A 16,577-nucleotide genomic window follows, 5' to 3' on the forward strand; every position below is an offset into this window, starting at 1 on the left:
TAAACCAGTCTTGAAATCTTTGGTTGTTTAGCACATGGCCTCACATGTGAGTCCTTAAAGAGATGGGTGGGGCTAAGGCTTAAGAGGGTGTGAACGATGCTGAATGGGTGTAGACAAAGAAGAGCTCTCCAGTAGGTGTACAAAAACATTCAAGGAACAAGTTTATCAACTTTCAAAGCAGAATTACTTTCCCATTGTTCCTCAACTAGTGTATGATATACCCACTTTCTAGCTCTGAGTCTCTACTTTTATCCAATGTAAAAAACACCATTTCAAATGTTGCTACATTAGACCGAATCGAGCTGGTCAGTCACATATGTTCTCACATGGCTTACAAGACAGCCTGCTGGGCTAATTGAAAGTAGAGAGACTCCATTTAGCAATGTTTCTGAATTCACCCCTTGTTGAAAAGCAATTTCCTACATTGGTCTGGGGTGGGTTTTTTTTTTAAAGCCTTCATAGCTAAAGTAGTATGTTATTTCTCTCACCGACCCAGAATCACAACTCTCCTAGAAAAGCAAACATACACACCAACACATATAAAGAGTTCAGAGTTGTGGGTCACATTTCGTTAGACAGCTAGACTAAGAAAGAAAGATCGACACAGGGTCAGAGCACCCTAACACACACACACACACACACACACACACACAGATCTGTTTCCCTTTAGCCTCAGGCACATTCCACCACACACTTCCCTCTCAAAACCTGCTAGCATGGACCAGGCTGGGACATGTTGCCCTCCATGGTAGTTGTGATAACATAGAAGGATAAATAAAAAACATCTCCAAATACATGGATTTTCTGTCATCTCTCGTTGTAAATTAAGGAGAAGCTATACACAAAATGTTGACACTGTGACAGCAAAGCCCAGCGTAGCCTGCATTAAAAATAAAACGCAAAAACTGATTGCAGAGGCTAGTCCCTACAGCCCCTTCCCTTCGCCTCACCAAGCCAAACTTATCACAAGATAATGGCATCCACTGACACTGGCCATTAGCCTGAGACGTCAAGTGGAGATTGGTTTGAGGGACTCTGGTTAGCTTCAGCCAGTCAGACATGCCTGCTGTCACCGCTTCGTTCCCCCAGCCAGAGGAAAGACCCTCTCCCTCAAACACAGGGTTCTAGGGCCATAGAGCAAAAACATTTTCCTGACTAGGGAAAACTCTGGGCCCTAGTTATAGCCTATAACTTTACTAGGGCCAGGATTTCAACTCCTAATCTGGAATACCTCCAAGGCCTTCTTCACAACATTCAGTCTAATTAGTCAAGGTGCTGCACAGATTAACCAATCTGTAAATCATCTCAACTTCCAAATAACTAATTTATTTTATTTAGCCAGGATAGTCCACTCAGTAACAATTGCCACTGTTGAACATATCCTCATGCTGGAAGGATTAGGTAATCTACACAGCCACTAGCTCAGAACCAACCTTGTGAACAAGCAAGGGGTAACGAGGCAGGATCAACAACACTTTGATAAACAGAAAGAAATTGCTCCTGTAGATGTGCTTAAAAGAAACCCTGACGTCAAGTTTGGAAAGGGTTATTAAGAGTACATTAGTTATACTGAGTACAACTAGGGTTTTCTTTCATCATAAACTGGAAAACATTGATTTATTTCGGAATATTTACTTGAGTTAGCTGTTTTATAATCTCTTGTGGACAGACGTACATACAGTAACTGGTGCAAGATTTTCATTCTAGATTGCAGAGATTAGCTGTCTAACTGTGATCGGGCTTCTTGAAATACAGTATCCCTTAGTCAGGTTTTAGCAACCGCCAAATTCCAAGTGTCTCAGATTTTCCCCAGATGCCTGCTCCTCAGATTAGAGGAGTGTAAAATAGACATGTAGCCGAGCCTCTATGCCACCCACTCCCTCCCTCCCTCCTCCTTACTTAGTGTCGCCAGCTCCCACTCAGCACAAACAGGCCAGTTCAAGATGTTTTTTGCAGGTCCTGATGACCAAATTACAGGGCAACACACACACTCAGGGGAACAACGTATAGGAAACAACGTCTCCACTTCGCTGATCCTCAACTCGGGGGCCCCACAAGGGTGCGTGCTCAGCCCCCTCCCGAGCCTCTTCAACCTCAGGAGGCTGAAGAAATTTGGCTTCGCACCTAAAACCCTCACAAACTTTTACAGATGCACAATTGAGAGCATGCTGTCGGGCTGTATCACCGCCTAGTACGGCAACTGCACCGCCCGCAACCGCAGGGCTCTCCAGAGGGTGGTGCGGTCTGCCGAACGCATTACCAGGGGCAAACTACCCGCCCTCCAAGACACCTACAGCACCCGATGTCACAGGAAGGCCAAAAAGATCATCAAGGACATCAACCACCCGAGCCACTGCCTGTTCACCCCGCAATCATCCAGAAGGCGAGGTCAGTACAGGTGCATCAAAGCTGGGACCGAGAGAATGAAAAACAGCTTCTATCTCAAGGCCATCAGACTGTTAAAAAGCCATCACTAGCACATTAGAGGCTGCTGCTGCTTATTGAAATCGCTGGCCACTTTAAGAAATGGAACACTAGTCACTTTAATAATGTTTACATATCTTGCACTACTCATCTCATATGTATATACCGTATTCTATTCTATAATATTCTACTGTATCTTAGTCCATGCCGCTCTGTCATTGCTTGTCCATATATGTATTCTTAAATTCCATTCCTTACTAGATTTGTGTGTATTGGGTATATGTTGTGAAATTGTTAGATATTACTTGTTAGATATTACTGCACTGTCGGAGCTAGAAGCACAAGCATTTCGCTACACCCGCAATAACATCTGCTAAACACGTGTATGTGACAAATAAAATTTGATTTGATTTGAAGCCACATTCCTCTGCGCCCCTCATCACCAGCAGTGAGCCACAGCCATGTCACACACACATACACCCGCAGGCGTGACCACACACACACACACACACAGACGCATGCAAGCGCAACAACAACTGTCTGTTACACAATGTTCTATGTTGTTGTTGCAATCTTACATTTACATTTACGTCATTTAGCAGACACTCTTATCCAGAGCGACTTACAAATTGGATCATGTCATATGATCCCATAAATGACTAAAACAAATGCCTATGGCTGTAAGTCAATATAAAACTAATAGAAGGGTTTAACTTTGTAAAGCCATCATTGGATTCGGACATGCTGGAATACTCTACAAATTGAGGCCAAACTACTGTAAACTAAGCAATTCCACATATTTCCAGTAGCTGTTGAGGGTGTCTATAAAGATTTGTCATCCTGTTTTACATAACGACTCTCTACCATTACCGTCATCATTGAGGTGGCTGTTTCCCCGGCATTCACCACAAATCTAACACTGAGGAAGACTTTTTCAGCGCTGCTTTTTAACAGGAAGTGTTCTGGTCGAGGGCTGCTAGCTACATGGCATGAGCCATGTTTTGGAAAAGTGACCTCATTCCGGCCACCACCTCCCTTTTCCCCTCGAAATGAAGGAGAGGGTCAACAACAAGTCCAGCTGACAATAGAGAAAGCAAGGCTTCTAGTTCTACAGATAGACGATAGTCACTCCAGCTCAGCCCACACTTATTAAACCAGAATCGGGTCTTCTTGGGCAAGGCTATCCCTTCATCCTTCCAGCCCGCCCCACCACAACTACAGGCTCATCTTTACCATCAGACTACTTAACATAAGAAAAGCCCCATTCAGAAGAGACACACACACACATAGGGTAGGGCCTCACTCCCTGTCCCTGTATGAGTCAGTGTGGCTCAGCTCAGTTCAGCTCAGCTGCTGGGATAAATCTGCAGTTTCCTGAAGGGAAGCAGGTCTGAGAACAGCACCCGGCCCCCAGGGGAGACCTCCTATTGTCTCACAGTAGGAACTCAGGGCCGCTCCAATCCTGTCAGGAAACCCATCACTAAGGCCAAAAAGCTGCTTCCTGCGACGCCAGAGGAAAAAGCCAGGGAGAAGACAAGCAAAAAGGAGGAGCTGAACAAACACTCTCCTGGCGTATTGCCATACAGGATTTACCCCAGTGTTTTACCCAAAAGGCTCAAACTTTTCTGTTTCCATCTATGCGGGCCGGCACCCTGTCTCACTGGGCCAAAGCCAGCCTACTGTTACTTTTTAGCTGTCATTTACATAACAATGGCTAACTGTGAACTTTAACACCTTCTCACAAAGCAACTGTTTTGATTATGCAGAGGTTGTTGATTCTGCTCTTCACAAGTCGTCACTGTCAGCCCTAGGTATGGAAACACAATTTCCCTAGTATAAACACTAGTGTAACATTGCTGTTACAGTCGAAAAGCAGCCTAAGTTGCTGTGACACAAGAACACACAGGAATGCAAGCCCCATGTAGCTCAGTTGGTAGAGCATGGTGCTTGCAATGCCAGGGTTGTGGGTTCTATTCCCACGGGGGGCCAGTATGAAAAATGTATGCACTCACTAACTGTAAGTCGCTCTGGATAAGAGCATCTGCTAAATGACTGAAATGTAAAATGAGTGCACACAGGGACGCAACCACACATTAACGCATATCCACTAATGCTCCTGGCCTTTTCCTGGCGTCCAAGCATCCCATCACGACACATCATGCAGAAAATAGACAACATGCAATTAGAGTCAGGGATACAACTTGTGTACACAGCATGAAGTGCCTGGAAGTTTACAGAAATAACCCCCTGCCACCAGATGTTTCCCCAGGTACTTAGGGCCACATCCTTACCCGGAACTCTGTCTCGTATATCATGCATTGATGTCAATGAGGGATTTCGAGATACACATTACAGTCCAAAGTTAGGCTTCAGCCCTTACAGTCTTAAATACGCTTCTAGACCCCCCGATTCTCATCCAAACACAGTCACATTCAAGCCCCACAATGAGGCATTACTAATCGCAACAGTTTTATGAGGTCTCCTTGTTCAATCTCCCATTCCCGTTCCCCCTCACTCTCCCCCTCTCTCCCCACTGGGTTCAAAATGTCACAAAGTGAATTCAATCAGGCATTGGGGAAGTCCGTGGGTTTGGTTGGGGTTCGGGAGGCCAAGTACAAAACCCAGTCTGACAGGACCTTGTCTTCACACCCAGACACCATGTTGGCTCCAAGCACCACACTCAAAGTGGAGTTATTTGCATGCAGATTTCACAATGGTCTCAATGTACTGCCCGAGCTCTTTCTAAAATGGTCTGAAGGTCTAGCTTCTCAGCAAGTGTCTTCATATAGGCCTTAGTGGAAAACAGAAATGGTGAGATATTCTGGCATGTACTGTCTGTAATGTCACTGGGGAGAAAGTGGATCAAATAAAAATGAGTGCCATGGTTCTGCGACATCTAACTGTTCAACTTCAACCCAAGTTACAGTACTGAGAACTACTTTACTTTTTCAAATTGTTTATTTTCAAACTGTTATATTGTCAACTGAGAAAATGACTTGACTGGACTTGGAATGGTCCAACAAATGATGCACTAAAAACATAGCCTAATGTCTTGGTCTCCGGAAAAATTATCTTATTGACCCATTTGGCAAGCCTAGGTGCTGCATGCAGCATATCAAACACATGTAGGTCAGACCCAGTCAAAACCCACTGAGGAACACTGATTCCCCATGAACAAACTGTCCCACCCAGAAACAAAGCAGGTCTTACAAATACATTTTCCCCAATTATACTACTTTTCCATTGGTCACTGTAGCAGTACGTTTAAGGTCTGATGCCTATAGCTGTCAGTCACATTGAATTCCAGTAAATGGCTTTAGTGAGACCAGGGTTTCTCCATGTTTTTTTTCTTAAGTGGGGTGCAAAGGTCCCAGAAGCAACACCCAGAACTGGTACTATAAAATGTTAAATCAACCCTTTAGAGACAAAAGCTATTATCTGACAATCCACCATTCCAAGAGCATAATTATTTGCTCAAATCGCTGAGTAACTGCAGATCAGCATAATCGGTAGATTTCTGAAACTTCCAAACTGAAAAGATACTGGTTTACAGAGGCAAAGGTGAGACTGAACCATTTGCCTTCTTCACAACAGTAGCAATTCAAGCCTCCAGATGTTTGATTTTCATACCTCCAGTAAAAAGACCAGATGTCAGCTATCCGCAGTTGTCTAAAACCACACTCCAAAACCTGTTTATTAGTCAGTTATTTCCTTTACTGGTGCAAATTACACTTATTCACCAACATCTTTATTTCAAGTTTATGGAGGACAATAGGGACAGCTGATCTGTGGGAAAACCTTATCTTCTCCAGATCCAAGACCAAGACCTCAAAGTAAAGCTGAGAATCATACTGTATATCCAGACACAATACTTTTACTTAGTTAACGTCAATGTGTTGTTATACATTTAAGGTAAACCATTCAGTTCAATCATATTACATGTAATATGACATAATACATATTACTTATTACAAGACACTTAAAAGTTGGCTTTGGATGAAGAAATGCATATCAAATGTTCATGCGCAATTGCAATTTTCACTCTGTGAAATTGTGTAGGTTAAGGTTTCAGATAAGTAGAGCTCCAATTCACCTCATTTGTAAATGTGATTGGAGCTCTGTCTGTGTGTTGATGAGACTCTTTTTCCCAAAGGACATTGCCAAAATAGAGATATAACACAACACTAACTACAGAGCAATACAGAAAGTATATTCCATGAAACAAACTATGAGAACTGAGTGATAGCTTACTTCTCAGTGTCAAACAGATCTTTCACTGTGAATAATGTAAATTAATTAAACCAACTGAACATCAGCAACTATAGAGTTATGACATGCATTAAAGGGATACTTTGGGATTTTGGCAATGAGGACCTTTATCTAGGACCTTTATCCGACTCCCCAGAGTCAGATGAACTTGTAGATACTATTATTATGTGTCCAGTATGAAGGAAGTTACGAGGTAGTTTCGCAAGCCAACGCTAACTAGCATTAGTGCAATGACTGGAAGTCTATGGGTTTCTGCTAGTATGGGTATCTGCTAGCATGCTAGCAGATACCCATAGACTGCCAGCCATTGCGCTAAAGCTAGTTAGCAATTGCGCTAGTGCTAGTTAGCAACTTCCTTCAAACAGCACTCGGAGACCTAAAAATGGCATCCACGAGTTCATCTGACTCTGAGGAAGTAGGCCAAAGTAGGCCAAAATTCCGAATTATCCCTTTAAGTGTTTCCAAAAGTGGCCTTGGGTAAATTGTTAGAAGCAGCTGATTGCACTTTACGTGGGAATAAACAGCATCTCAAGGCACTAGATTCAATTAGTAAATAGGCTCTCTCCCCAGACCTTGTTAGAGAGTTGACATGGGTATTTTTAGCAAAACTTTTTATTCTGCATTTCTCACACACTGTATATAGTGTAGGGACTCAATCTAATATCCAAGATAGATTCATTATAATGAAAGCCCATTAAGCAGTATGTTCCTACTCATTTAAATAAAATGTTATCTCCAGGACAACCAGTCCTTTTTTAGAATGGTGTGTCAATCTCCAAGTTGGCCGAGTGCAACTGGAGAAGGAACATAGATGTCACAGATACGGCCGAGGCTGCCCCTCCTCCTCGTTCGGGCAGGCTTCGGCGGTCGTCGTCACCGGAGTACTAGCTGCCACCGATCGATGTTTCTGTGTCTCACTAGTTCTGTCTGTATTGTTCACACCTGTTACTCATTAGGCTTATTCGTTTCCCTATATTACCTCTGTTTTCCCTCCTGAGTGTGTGCGTGACTGTTCTTTGTTACGTCGTCTGTTGAGCTGTTGTTTTTGCTCTTCCCTGCGTGGAGGGTTTGCTGTGTTTACTTGGAGTCAAGTAAAGCCATTTATTCTCAGTTCTGTGTCCTGCGCCTGATTCCGTTTCCCCACTGCACCCAGACGCTGACAGAATCACGCACCCGTTATGGAGTCAGCAGGCACGCCCGATCCCAGCGCTTCGGTGGAGGAACGAATCCACCAGCACGCGACCATGCTGCAGCGACTAGGTTCGGCTCTGGATCAAGTGATCCACACCATGGATCGATGGGAGAGAGTTGGGTTTTCTACACCTCCTTCGCCGATTTCTCTTCCATCCAGATCCTCTACCCCTGGGTCCAGTGGTCTTCGGCTCTCGCTCCCAAGGGAATACGATGGGACAGCTACCGGGTGTAAGGGTTTCCTGCTCCAGGTGGAACTTTACCTGGCCACCATCCACCCAGCTCCCTCGGGATACGAGAGCGTGTCCGCCCTCATCTCCTGTCTGTCGGGCAGAGCCCTGGAATGGGCCAACGCGGAGTGGGGTGGAATAGACGCTGAGTCCGTTCGTTATGAGGACTTTACCCGCCGTTTCCGGGCAGTATTGGATCATCCGCCTGAGGGGAGAGTGGCGGGGGAGCGTCTGTTTCACCTCAGCCAGGGAATGAGGAGCGCACAGGAATACGCCCTGGATTTCAGGACACTGGCAGCCAGCGCGGGATGGAACGAGAGGGCCCTGATTGATCACTACCGATGCAGTCTACGGGAGGACGTTCGTCGGGAGCTGGCCTGCAGGGACACTAATCTTAACCTGGACCAGCTGGTAGATTTATCGATCCGGCTGGATAACCTGTTGGCTACCCGCGGACGTCCAGGTCTGGGTCCGTCCAGTCCATCCCCCAGCACTTCCGAGTCCACACCTATAGAGCTTGGAAGTGCTGATGCGGAGAGACCGAGCAAGGGGGTGGTCTCCTGCACCAACTGTGGCCGCAGAGGACACACTGCGGGCCGGTGCAGGAGAAGACCCTCATGGAATCGAGGCAGAAGGCAGGGTTCTGGGGGATCATCCCAGGTGAGTAGGCACCCAACTCACCCAGAGCTCCCTGTTGCTCACATGATGATTAATGTTATTTTCCCTGAGTTTTCCCCACATTCCCAGCATAGGGCGCTCGTAGATTCCGGCGCAGCTGGGAATTACATGGACAGATTGGTTGCGCATAGATTAGGGATTGCTATATTGCCGTTAGATGTGCCCTTCCCCATACGTGCCCTAGATAGTCGCCCATTAGGGTCAGGTATGGTTAGGGAGGTCACAGCTCCACTTCGGATGGAGACACAGGGGGGTCATGAGGAGAGAATTAGTCTCTTCCTTATTGATACCCCTGCGTTTCCCGTGGTGCTGGGCCTTCCCTGGCTAGCCACCCATGACCCCAGTATTTTGTGGCAACAGAGGGCTCTTAAGGGATGGTCACCTCAGTGCTCGGGAAGGTGTGTAGGTGTTTCCGTAGGGGCAACCACGGTGAAGAGTCCAAACCATGTCTCCCCAATGTACATTCCCTCAGAATATGCCGATTTGGCTTTCGCCTTCTGTAAAAGGAAGGCGACTCAATTACCACCCCATCGACGAGGGGATTGTGCGATAGATCTCCGTGAGGGTGCTGCACTTCCCAGGAGTAATGTGTATCCTCTGTCACAGGAGGAGACGGTGGCTATGGAGACATATGTCACCGAATCTCTGGGACAGAGATACATTCGGCCCTCCACTTCTCCTGCCTCCTCGAGTTTCTTTTTTGTGAAGAAAAAGGATGGAGGTTTACGCCCGTGCATTGACTATCGAGGTCTAAATCAGATAACCGTAAAATACAGCTATCCTCTTCCTCTCATTGCTAGTATGACGGAGTCATTGCACGGGGCACGCTTCTTCACAAAATTGGACCTCAGGAGCGCGTACAATCTGATCCGTATCCGGGAGGGGGACGAGTGGAAGACGGCATTTAGTACCACCTCTGGTCACTATGAGTACCTCGTCATGCCGTATGGGTTGATGAATGCTCCCTCAGTCTTTCAATCCTTTGTCGATGAGATTTTCAGGGACCTGCATGGACAGGGTGTAGTGGTGTATATAGATGATATTCTCATATACTCCGCTACACGCGACGAGCATGTGACCCTGGTGCGCAAGGTGCTTGGTAGACTGTTGGAGCAAGACCTGTACGTTAAGGCTGAGAAATGTCTGTTCTTCAGACAGTCCGTCTCCTTCTTAGGATACCGCTTGTCAGAGTCAGGGGTCGAGATGGAGTGTGACCGCATTTCAGCCGTGCGTAATTGGCCGACTCCTACCACGGTAAAGGAGGTGCAGCGATTTTTGGGTTTTGCCAACTACTACCAGAGATTTATCCGGGGCTTTGGCCAGGTAGCAGCTCACATAACCTCTTTGCTAAAGGGCGGTTCGGTGCGCCTGCAGTGGTCAGCGGAGGCGAACAGGGCTTTTGGTCAGCTGAAGGCGCTGTTCACCACGGCTCCCGTGCTGGCTCATCCGGATCCGTCCTTGCAATTCATAGTCGAGGTGGACGCGTCCGAGGTGGGGATAGGAGCTGTACTGTCTCAGCGCTCGGGTACGCCTCCCAAACTCCGCCCCTGTGCTTTCTTCTCGAAGAAGCTCAGCCCGGCGGAGCAAAACTACGACGTGGGGGATCGGGAGCTGTTAGCTGTTGTGAAAGCTCTTAAGGTGTGGAGACATTGGCTTGAGGGGGCTAAACACCCTTTTCTCATTTTGACTGAGTACATTCGGACGGAGTACATTCGGACGGAACGTACGCACGATCCACTGGACACTGGGGGGGAGTGGGCTCCGTGCGTAACGCTCGCTCGATGTCCGCGTCAACTTCCCATACCACCGGCGCCACCAGACAAGAAGCCGGAAGTATGGGAGTAGGCTCCCTGGTCCGATACTCTGAGTCATATAGCCGGGACAGAGCATCTGCCTTAGCATTCTGGGAACCTGGAGTACATTCGGGCAGCGAGGAGACTGAATCCTCGTCAGGCAAGGTGGGCCATGTTTTTCACGCGTTTTGTGTTCACCCTATCGTATAGTCCAGGTTCCCAGAATGCTAAGGCAGATGCTCTGTCCCGGCTATATGACTCAGAGGATCGGACCAGGGAGCCTACTCCCATACTTCCGGCTTCTTGTCTGGTGGCGCCGGTGGTATGGGAGGTTGACGCGGACATCGAGCGAGCGTTACGCACGGAGCCCACTCCCCCCCAGTGTCCAGTGGATCGTGCGTACGTTCCGTCCGAGGTTCGCTATCGTTTGATTTATTGGCCTCACACGTCACCTTCTTCTGGCCATCCTGGCATTGGTCGGACAGTGCGCTGTCTTAGTGGGAAGTACTGGTGGCCCACTTTAGCTCAGGACGTGAGGGTTTATGTTTCTTCCTGTTCGGTGTGCGCTCAGTGCAAGGCACCTAGACACCTGCCCAGAGGTAAATTACAACCTCTCCCCGTTCTACAGCGGCCGTGGTCACACCTATCGGTGGACTTTGTTACAGATCTTCCTCCGTCACAGGGTAACACCACGATCCTGGTCGTTGTGGAACGGTTTTCTAAGTCCTGTCGTCTCATTCCTTTGCCCAGTCTCCCTACTGCCCTACAGACCGCAGAGGCCCTGTTCACACACGTCTTCCGGGCACTACGGGGTGCCTGAGGATATAGTGTCTGATCGGGGTCCCCAGTTCACATCGAGGGTCTGGAAGGCTTTTATGGACCATCTGGGGGTCTCGGTCAGCCTGACCTCAGGTTTTCACCCCGAGAGTAATGGGCAGGTGGAAAGAGTAAACCAGGATGTGGGTAGGTTTCTGAGGTCGTATTGCCAGGACCGGCAGGGGGATTGGTCAGTTTACATCCCCTGGGCAGAAATGGCACAAAATTCCCTCCGCCACTCCTCCACTGACCTGTCTCCCTTTCAGTGTGTATTAGGTTACCAGCCGGTCCTGGCACCGTGGCATCAGAGCCAGATCGAGGCTCCTGCGGTGGATGAATGGTTTCGGCGCTCGGAGGAGACATGGAACGCTGCCCATGTACGCCTGCAAAGGGCGATTAGGAGAAAGAAGGCGAGTACCGACCGCTACCGCAGTGAGGCTCCGGTTTATGCACCGGGGGACCGGGTCTGGCTCTCGACCCGAAACCTGCCCCTTCGCCTGCCCTGCCGGAAGCTGGGTCTGCGGTTTGTGGGGCCCTTTAAAGTCCTGAGGAGGTTGAACGAGGTTTGTTATAGGTTACAGCTCCCCCCTGATTACCGTATTAACCCCTCGTTCCATGTGTCTCTCCTCAGGCCGGTGGTAGCTGGTCCGCTCCTGGAGTCCGAGGTGCGGGAGGTTCCTCCGCCCCCATTGGACATTGAGGGGGCACCGGCGTACTCGGTCCGTTCCATCATGGATTCGAGGCGTCGGGTTGGAGGCCTGCAGTATCTCGTGGAGTGGGAGGGGTACGGTCCGGAGGAACGGAGCTGGGTTCCCAGGAGGGCCATCCTCGAACCCTCCTTGTTAAGGGAGTTCCATCGTCGCCATCCGACTCGCCCTGCTCCGCGTCCTCCTGGCCGTCCCCGAGGCCGGTGTCGACGCACGGCTGGAGCCGCGCGTCGGGGGGGGGTACTGTCACGGATACGGCCGAGGCTGCCCCTCCTCCTCGTTCGGGCAGGCTTCGGCGGTCGTTGTCACCGGAGTACTAGCTGCCACCGATCGATGTTTATGTGTCTCACTAGTTCTGTCTGTATTGTTCACACCTGTTACTCATTAGGCTTATTAGTTTCCCTATATTACCTCTGTTTTCCCTCCTGAGTGTGTGCGTGATTGTTCTTTGTTACGTCGTCTGTTGAGCTGTTGTTTTTGCTCTTCCCTGCGTGGAGGGTTTGCTGTGTTTACTTGGAGTCAAGTAAAGCCATTTATTCTCAGTTCTGTGTCCTGCGCCTGATTCCGTTTCCCCACTGCACCCAGACGCTGACAATAGAAATGTTTCTTCACCAACTCTAAATGTAACTTCTAACAATCTAATTTTTTCTTTAGGGGTGCAAATTAGAAACCCACTACAATAAGAAAACATGTCTGAATACGGAAAGTGCCAACTTCCATTTTCAAAGTAGGGTTGCATGCTACTTATGGTTGAATGCCTCTACTATTACACACTAACACTTTATGCTAATTGCTGCCTGAGAAATGCTTGAACTTTCTAAGAGAAATTAACCATTTATATGTACATATCTCCCTATTGGTCAGAGCTAGAGTTCCTATTACCTTTTCATTATTCACTTTTTTATCTCAACGTGGCCTTCTGCAATTCAGTTGTGTTTATTACTACTAACCCCTGTAATTCATCTGGTTTGTACCTAGATAAACTTGTTTTTGGAGCTCTAGCTTAAATATCAATAGCTTTTAGGAACAATTCACCAAATGCTAACTCCTCCAATGTCAGAAACAGCCAAGTGGAGGCCTTCTTCTGTGGAATATTGGACCCATTTGCATCATCAACAATTAACAATATGGCCGCTGTAGTGAATGATGGAGATGCAAAAGAAAGACCTCTCTATGGGAGATGGAGCCAACTTAACCATGGGGATGTAGACATCAAAGCCACAGAAGGCCTTGATCAAAGGAGCTGATTGTACTGCTAGTATTCAGGGAACGGTCAAACCTCAAGTAGCCTTGAATGAATAAGTCAATAGTCTAACTCAATCAAACAATGAACAAATCTCTCTGCAGATTGGATATTCAAGGTGAATGAAAGGTAAAGGGAACAGGTAGAGAAGAAAACAAAACATTTACCATGATGGCATCAAGGTTGGGGAATATAGTCCTATATATTACAGAATATAATACAATTTTTCTCGTTTTGCTAGACGCTGAGAATGTCCTCAGCATCAGACAGTTTCACTGCCACCACAACATTTATGGTGCTTCTATTTTTGACGGACACTGTAAGTCATACCCAAGTGTACAGTTGCAGGACCTGACCATATCCCCTCTGTGAGCTCATCCATGTTGTTGAAAGCTTAACACATTAACATCTAACACGCGTAATTGTTGTGATTTGCTACAATGAATCTCAAGATATATATAGCAGAACAAGACATCAGTCACTGATCCTCAAAGGGGTTGACAGCGGGCATGAGCAAGTGCTTTAGCTGCTGTCAATCTGAGAAGGGCAATTTCATCTCTTATTAAAGCCTTTAAACCCACTTTTTTGTTTTCTTTCCACATTGCGTTTTGGTTAAACATCCAACTGCCAACTTACCAAAAACAGAGACTTTTAACCATTAATATTGTCTTGGATAGGAGGATGTTCACATTGTTATGAAGCTGTTTAGTATAGATACTTACTTACAACAACAAAGGTTAAATATGACATTTTACTAAAATGTTCAAATAGATCTCAGGAGGAAATATTGCTTTCAATAACAGTTTGAAAAGCATTTACTTGATGGTGGAAAAATGTGGAGGCAGTGAATTCATGCTTAAACATGCTTAAACATAAATACTTACACTCTAAAACTTGTCACATAAAACTGTTTGCATATTCTAAGAGACAACAGAAAAAAATACACTTATATTTTAACCCTGGAGGCTACTGTAACGGCACAACAAGTCAATGCATTTATCCTATGTACAGTAGAGGCCTCTTGTTTGGACAGATATTTGCTGCTCAAATATGATTAATTCTGTCTTACATCCAACCTTAGCTTGGATCATTTATTTCCCACATAACCAGTTCCCATATGTCTGTGAAATTGTTAATTATGTTTATCTGTATATTGTTGAAGAAATGAACTAGCCTGCATCAATGGTTTATGTTCCATTTAAAATATAAACAAACAGATTTAGAAATATACATCATGAACATGAATCATAGGTCCCATGTAGCTCAGTTGGTAGAGCATGGCGTTTGCAACGCCAGGGTTGTGGGTTCGATTCCCACGGGGGGCCAGTATGAAAAAGTATGAAAATGTATGTACTCACTAACTGTAAGTCGCTCTGGATAAGAGCGTCTGCTAAATGACTAAAATGTCAAATGTAATGAACCAGTATGTTCTTGTAGATGAACAACATTTTGTCATCTTACAATTAACATTTCAAAGAAAGCCTGATAGTTCACAACGTGAATTCACAATGAACGCATATGGAAGTTACAAAACAATGGTTCAATGAATCCGACTGGCAATAAGCCAGTTTAAATCATAGAATCACATGACAGACAACATGGGGATGGTTAGCAATCAAGTGGATGAATTACAGTCTGGATAAGCCATGTCTGGGGTACAACTCACCCCACCATTTGAAAATCAACTGATCACAACATGCCAATTCCACGAAGCTGTGATTCATTTAGTAATCCCCATATCACAATGTGATTATGTGTGTTATTGTGAGGCAAGACACGACTTCCTTGTCCTCCATAGAGTGAATACAATTGCCAGCACATTTTTTTACATTTACATTTTAGTAATTTAGCAGATGCTCTTATCCAGAGCGACTTACAGTTAGTGAGTGCATACATTTTCATACTGCACCACAGACTGTTGCCCTAATGGGGGATGTGCTCAGGGGTGTGGGGCAGTTAACTGACAATGGAGTATTTTCATACCATGTCATGTCTTATTGTTTGATGATGACTTTGTTTAGCTAAAACTCCAAATATGTTTTGCTTGGGGGAGAAAAGGTTATTTGACTTCCTGGGTGGATTATAATCTCAAATGTACTTGTCTAAATCTAATGTCACTAATCAACAGACATCCAGCCTCCTTTAACACCTTCATAACAGCTTTATAACACCATTCTATGCATTCAGTAGCCTATAAATCTATGAAGTAATACTTTAACAGTTATCTTGCATGGGGTATGTCAATTTCTCTCTCTTCTCAGGACTATACTCACTCTGAAAATGTATAATACATTTTAGTTAAATTCAAACAGCTGTTCTTGGACTAGCCCAGTTTTGCTCAAATGGGGCTATTGGTGGACATGACGATACTGTCTTTATGCACACATAGGATATTAATTGTGGCTGTTCATGTGCTGTCTCTGAACAGTGAGCTAAATAAATGCACAACCTTATGACCAATTATTTGTATATACATGATTGGTTATGACATACACAAATATAACCGTATAGTTCCATGTTTTCAACTCTGGAAGATTGTTCGCTACAGATTTTTCAGAATACAGTTGGTTACAGAAAAATGTACGTAGGGATATGATGGTCTTCGTATGGGTCGGTAACACCCACAACTATCTGAACACTAGTTTCAATGCACTAAATCAAAAACGCACACAATATGTTATGTAGGCCTACGTAAAAAGGAAAAGAGATGGAAATCAATCAAGGCATGGTTCCATACGGTTGATAGAGCGGCAACTTTACCTGTACCCTTTGCTTTTACGCAAATGTTGAGCCCCCTTGATAGACTATCGTTCGAGGAATATGTAGTGCATGCAATAATGTATAACTGAAATGAGTGTCTTACCTTAAATAGTAGACTTTCTAAGGCTTTCTTTCAAATTTCACTATAATTTCTCCGGGCATTCTTGGTAATAAAGTTAGGGAGGAAGGAAAAATATGCCACCCCTTGCGCTTTTCCACTCTTCAAAAGGTTTATGAGTCATTGATAGACAGGCGAATCATCCAATCGGTGCTAGGGGATGTGTGGCCAATAGAAGAAGTAGGAGATAGAAAGGGTGGGAAGTTCTTTATACCTCAGTGGAAGTGACTGATGGTACTTATTATCATGTTATTGCCATAATATAAAGCCTTTTTGAATACGTTTCTAAAAATTCAAATAAACGTTGCATATTTATCACAATATCTAAAAAGTGGGTTTGTGGCAAAA

The 16,577-nt window shown here is 45.7% G+C and overlaps 1 protein-coding gene across 1 annotated transcript in view; it reads right to left on the minus strand.

Moving 5' to 3' along the window:
• The window catches only part of LOC121576843 (KN motif and ankyrin repeat domain-containing protein 2-like), a 42,465-nt gene extending 26,143 nt beyond the window's left edge, over positions 1-16,322 (minus strand). Inside the window, exon 1 of the mRNA XM_041890377.2 lies at positions 16,215-16,322. The gene's annotated coding sequence lies outside the window, so the exon portion shown is untranslated. The remainder of the gene's footprint in view (positions 1-16,214) is intronic.
• Between the last annotated feature and the right edge of the window lie 255 nt (positions 16,323-16,577).

Source organism: Coregonus clupeaformis, chromosome 11 (assembly GCF_020615455.1).
Source record: "Coregonus clupeaformis isolate EN_2021a chromosome 11, ASM2061545v1, whole genome shotgun sequence".
NCBI classification, from domain to species: domain Eukaryota; kingdom Metazoa; phylum Chordata; class Actinopteri; order Salmoniformes; family Salmonidae; genus Coregonus; species Coregonus clupeaformis.